At 41.3% G+C, this 6,335-nt stretch overlaps 1 pseudogene across 1 annotated transcript; it reads right to left on the reverse strand.

Moving 5' to 3' along the window:
- Positions 1 to 3,011: 3,011 nt before the first annotated feature.
- Positions 3,012 to 3,706, reverse strand: LOC308547610 (putative protein FAM10A4 pseudogene; annotated as a pseudogene). Its single transcript has one exon. The product of its transcript is annotated as a putative protein FAM10A4 pseudogene (transcript).
- Positions 3,707 to 6,335: the final 2,629 nt, after the last annotated feature.

The raw sequence follows: 6,335 nt of genomic DNA on the forward strand, positions 1-6,335 counted from the left end.
GGCAACGAAAGGCAAACATCACATGATCTCACTTATATGTGGAATCTAAAGAACTTAATAAGCTGATGAACAGAATAGATTCAATGACATGGAAGCATAGATGAGACTGATGAATGTCAGAGGGATGGAGGAGGGCGGGTGGGTGGAGGGGGAGAGAGTAACCAAAGAATTTATATGCATATATGCACAACCCAAGGACAGGGACAATGGTGGGGAGAGGGACTGGGGAGGGGGGTGAGAAGGGGTGGAATGGGTCATTGGGGAGAAAAAGGGATATGTGTAATATTTTAAACAAAAATAAACACACACAAAAAAATTAAAAAAAAAAAGTAAAATAAATGCATTCATCTCCACTTCTACAGATTCACTGCTCATCCCCAAAGGTTTTGGTTTAAGAAAGTAAAGTTCCAAATATCCCAACTTTCTACCTCCAAGGCTCGGCTTTGTTTGCAGAAGCAGGTTTCCTTGACATTAACACACATTTCCAATTTAAAAAATAAATCAAAACAAACTTAAGATTTCACTACCATGTTGTTCTCATTTTTTCCAATTCAGTGAGTGTTCCACTGTAATAACCAGACCAAGCTTTTTATTTTATTTTTTAATTTTTTTAATTTTTATTTATTTAATTTTTTAATTTTAAAAATTTTATTATTGTTTAAAATATTACAGATGTTCCCTTTTCTCCCCAATGACCCGTTCCACCCCGTTCCTTCCCCCTCCCTAGTCCCTCTCCCCACCATTGTCCGTGTCCTTGGGTTGTGCATATATGCATATAAATTCTTTGGTTACTCTCTCCCCCTCCACCCACCCGCCCTCCTCCATCCCTCTGACATTCATCAGTCTCAAGTATGCTTCCATGTCATTGAATCTATTCTGTTCATCAGTTTATTAAGTTCTTTAGATTCCACGTATAAGCGAGATCATGTGATATTTATCTTTCTCTGTCTGGCTTATTTCACTTAGCATAATATTCTCCAGGTCCATCCATACTGTCCCAAAGAGTAAGAGATTCTTCTTCTTTACAGCTGCATAGTATTCCATGGTGTAAATGTTCCACAGCTTTTTTATCCACTCATCTACTGATGGGCACTTGGGCTGTTTCCAGATCTTAGCTATTGTAAACTGTGCTGCTATGAACATCGGGGTGCATATATCCTTTCTGATGAATGTTTCAGGATTCCTAGGATACATTCCTAGGAGTGGGATCACTGGGTCAAAAGGCAGCTCCATTTTTAATTTTTTGAGGAACCTCCATATTGTTTTCCATAGTGGTTGCACCAGTCTGCATTCCCACCAGCAGTGTCAGACCAAGCTTTTTATTTTAAATTTCTTTCACTAAAGAGGAGGCACAGAATCACAGGATCCTTTCTTAGGTTTAGTCCAGACATCTCTCTCAGAATGCTTATCTTTTTACATGATTAGCTGTCTTTTACATGAGTACTAACTAGGGAAAAAGAAACAAGAGAAATGGATCGTCTTAATTTCAAGTAGAATTATTTATGAAAGCACATGCACAAAATATCTCTGAAACCACAAAAAGTTCTCATATGTGATTTGTAAATTTACAGTAATTAAGACATAAATAGTAAAACACAGAGAAGCCAGCCATGAAGCTGTCCCAAAACACGCAAGAGTATATGACAAAGGAACTTTACAAATCATTCCTAAAGCGATGAATTTATTTAATGAATCATTTAATAAATGATGGTGGGGAAATGGACTACCTGGGAGAAGTCTCAAATTATATTTACTTTCACCATAGAAGGTAAAGGCATGTCAAAGTGAATTCCAGATGGATTAACAGAGAAATGTAAAAATGAAACCATAAAAAAATCCAAAAGAAAACATAAGGGATCTCAGAGTAGAAAAGAATACTGTAATTAAAAAAAAAAAATCAGTGGAAGAAATTAAAAAGGGAAAGATCAGTAGATTGAATTACATAAAATGTAAAACATTTTTTTGTCAAAATATCAAGCAAAATTAAAACATAACAACAAGCTAAATCAAATATATTAAGAGCTTTAAAATGTAAAATGACAAATGCTTTGTGAAATAAAAAAAAGCAAAAGATAATTCATAGGAATACACATTAATAAAAATAATTATTTCAAACATACAAGTGATAAAAATGATTATTTAGATATGATTCTGTGATTTCATTTTTTATTTATCAAATTAGTAAAGATTAAAAAAATAATAGTTAACTCTAGGGTATATGTGCAGGAAAACCAGCCTTTTCTTGTACTCTGGATGAATGTGTAAATTGGTAAAATCCTTTTTAAAAAAAACAAGTTGTTAATGTATATCAAGAGTCCTAAAAACACTCATATCCTTTGCTCTGATAATGTCATATCACAAAGTAACCATACAGGTGCAGACTGATCTATATAGCCTGGGATGTTCATTGCAGCATTACTTATAATAATGAAAAATTGGAGGCAACTTAAACGTTCAACAGAGAACAATCATTAATAACATTATGATACATCAGGAAAATGGAATATTATGCAAGTAGTGAACACTGTGTTTCCTTTTTATTGGTAAAGAAAAATGTAGAAATTAACACACCCTTTTATTTTCATTTGTTTCTAAATATTTTTAAAGTTTGAAAGTGTTTAAAGTTTGTAATTCCTAGTAGGAAAACATTGTCTGGATGAATATCATCCAATGGGTGATCTAAGTTGCTCTTCCTTCAGCAAGGGCTTTATTTGACAGAAGGGCATTATGCTTGACCTCCAAATTTGGCAGACAATTTAAAGATGAGATTCATAACCTTTGGGTTGCTCTGATATTTTTACATTTTTGCAGGGTTCTGGGACACATCCTGGAGGTTCACCATGACTTCTGGATCCTGTATGGCTGCAAGAACCTCTGGACCACTAAGAATTTCCTTGAGCTCAGGCATTGCTGCCATTCAGGCAAGCCCCATCCAATTCCTGACATGCTCCCCCCCGCCCCCCCCCCCCCCCAGCCACCTGGAAAAGAAACACAGCGAGCTCCTGTTTGTCTTACTTTCTTGGATGTTCTGCAATTTTCTGGGCCCTTGGCTGAATTTCCTTCAGCATTGCACTAGCATCTTCATCATAATCCAATTTACATGCAAGGGCAAGGTCATGGGCCGCTTCTTCTGCATGGCACAGGAGTCTATGTGCTGTCCCTCACCCCTTGCCAAGCTGCCCTGAATCAGGATTATTCAATAGCTCTGCTGCAGTCTCAGATGGCAGCATTTGGCTTCTGTAATTTGGTGAAGACACTGGCTCTCTTGGCATACAGAATGTCCAAGTGAGTATTCAGCTTGATGGCACCTGTGAACAAAGTCCACTGTCATTTAGGGCACAAGTGGCAGCCTCTCTTTTGTCATTCGCCTAATCCATCATCTCCTTGGTTATCTCTACATTTTCATCTCCCATTTCTTGAGGGGTGTGGCATCTGGTTCAAGCACACCTTCACTGTCAGTTTCTAGATCACTTTCCTCACGTGATGGTTTCTCTGTTTTTATGTTTTCTTCCTCCCTCCTAATAAATATTTTCTCTTCCTTGGATATTTTCTTCTGATTTAGTTTTATGAGTAGTGGTGGTGTTTTACCCACTCCCTCAGGAAGCGCACCTCCCAGGTGTGCAGAGCTCGGATCCTGCTTATACCTTCTGACCAAGGCCCTAAGCTCGCTCACTTTGTGGGGTCCGTGGTCGGAGGTGGAGGGCATGGCCGAGGACCCATTCCAGGCCCGGGTACTTGATGGGGGAACATCATGTTTTCACAGAATATTCATTGACATGGGGAAAGCCTCATGATATAATATTTAGTAAAAATATTTAGTAAAAACACTTGTGCCATTTTTGGAAAAAAAAATGTTTAGAAATAAAAGGGAAGAAAACATGCCAAAATGTTAATAGTGGTTATTGCTGGTTGATAAATTACAGCTTTTAGATTTTGCTATCTTTTATGGCCCACATGCATTTTTATTATATTTATTGTCCTCTATCACTAAGTCAGACACTCCAAAGACCTTTAACTAGAATTCCTGATGGGTTCCCTACCTACTTTTCATTTCTCTTTGCTCCCAGCTCATCCTCAGGCCCTCCAGTCTCAGACCTCCTGGTCCCCCTCTGGAATTTCCTCAGTGCTGCTTCCTGTATATCCAGGGCTCCTGTGGTCTGCTCTATTCTGGAAACATCTTTCCAATCTGGCCTCTGAATTCCAAGCCTTTATGACATTTCCCTGTCATCTAACTGTCTTCTGTGGTGCCTGTTTCTGAAAGTAGGCTGCACATACCCACAGAGCAGCCACCGCGTGCCATCCGGCACAATACTGAGTATCCAGGAGGTGGCCTAATATGCAGTAGTAGGTGCTCAATAGGTATTGCTGATTATCTCATTTCTAACCTAATTGTGGCAATACAGTTTGCCACCATTTGGAAAATATTTTTTTGGTACATCTCCCTTCCATGCCACTCCCAGAATAAGGTCATTTACAGGCCAATGGACACTTGGGAGCCAATGAGCATCCCAGATGGAATGAAAATTAGGCTGTGGCCTCACAGGCATTTAGTGTCCTCCCCATCTTTCTGTGCTGTTTCTAGATCTCCATGATGGTAAGCAATAACTTTCTATATTAACTCCAGGTAGACGCTTAAGCTCTCATCTCCTTTTAACGTTCACTTAAAACTTCTTTTTACTATCTTTTAAAATAAATGAAGTCATCCTTCAGTTTAGTTACTAGAGTTTTAGGGAGGGTGGGGCCCGCCTCACAGGGCCAGTGCCAGTGCCAGCTGTGTTTATACTGGAAATCAGGAGGAATGGGGGCAGGAACTGTTGGCCACAAGGTGTAGATAAGAGATCACAGACTCAGACACTTCTCTGGCCAGCCAGGCAGGCAGCACACGTAGACACTGTGCTGGGGGTTGAAGCCAGAGGCCGGGGTGGGGCCTGAGGTGCATTGATTGTGGAAGCTCATGATGTGTAAGCTTCTACACCCATCCCTTGCTCAGGTCCGTGGAGGAGCAATAGCAATTTTATAGTTATAATTTTGATCTATTTTTTTAAGAGCCGTCACCCCCAAGTTACATAAGCTTCAGGTCCCGCAGAAACCTGGCTCGGCCTCTGGCAGACTCTGACTGATGTGTACTGCCTCAACAAGCAGGACTCTTCAGCCAAGTGGTGACAGTTCATCAGAAGTGTTGCTAGAGCTTCTGATTTTAAAGAGCAGCAAGGAATCCAGATGTTTGTATGAAATCACCTACATTTTACAGGTTGGCAACTTAAAACAAAAACAGTCTCTGGCCAAAACAAGTCTTATCTATAGGCTCAACTGAGCCCATGGGCTGCAGGATTGTGATTTCTGGTTATTTGAGCCTGTAGGAATCACAGAATTGCCAAGTGCTAAGGATACCTGTATGGCAGGTCCATCTGTCCTCGGCACACTAAGAACAGGTTTGGCCAAGTCTAAACCAGTGAGCTTTGCTCTTTTCCACGGCTGCAGCCAACAGCCAGACATGCTTTAAGTGTCTGCCACTGGTTACAGGGCAGGGAGCTAACCAAGGCTGTGGATGAATGAACTGGTGTAAATTCATCCTCACAATTGGCAAAGCCAACCGAAGTACATGGCCCACGGACAGGGACGGAGCAGCAAAGCCACTCTGGGAACACCTGAGGACAATGAAGGTGGCTCTTCTTCCTGGGCACAGATTCAGCTGGGAGGTGGCTATTTTGTGCTCCCCTGTAGGGCTGCAGCCAGTGATTATAGGAGAGATTTATATAACTGCTTAAAGGGACAGCAAGTCACTTGTCTTTAACCCCCAAATCCTCCCGAGGCCATGTAATCCACCATTTCATAACTGAGGCTTTCCACAATATGAACACTCCTGAGAAACTATAAAGAGTCCCCAAAATGAAGGGGATTACCTCTGGGTACCATTTCATGTGCAGAGCGTGGGTGCTCAATAAAAAGCTCCTGGTGTAACAGGGGACATGAGATAGGACCACAGGCTGGAAATTGAGGCAGAGCATGGCAGTAAGGCCATGGGGGGGGGGGGGGAGAGACTGATAGGAATGAGAGATGGCCCGTGACAGCCCTGTGGGTGTCCCTGAGCTGTCAGCTCAGATTGGTGATAAAGCGGCTTAGAGCTGCATTTTGATCACTAATTAGCTTGCTATGGGATCTGCTTTGCACAGAGTGGCTTTGGGGGCTGCAGCTTGGTTTACAACTCATTTGTTGTGGTGACTAAATGTGTCAAGAGTGGTGCAAGAGCCAGAGGGGAACTGTTGTCTAAACTCCACTTCTTGGGCTCTGACAGAGGCAGAAACAGAAGCAGGAGAGGGGGTATAGAGGGTGCA

This window comes from Miniopterus schreibersii (assembly GCF_964146895.1).
Source record: "Miniopterus schreibersii genome assembly, chromosome: 1".
In the NCBI taxonomy this organism is placed as follows: Eukaryota; Metazoa; Chordata; class Mammalia; order Chiroptera; family Miniopteridae; genus Miniopterus; species Miniopterus schreibersii.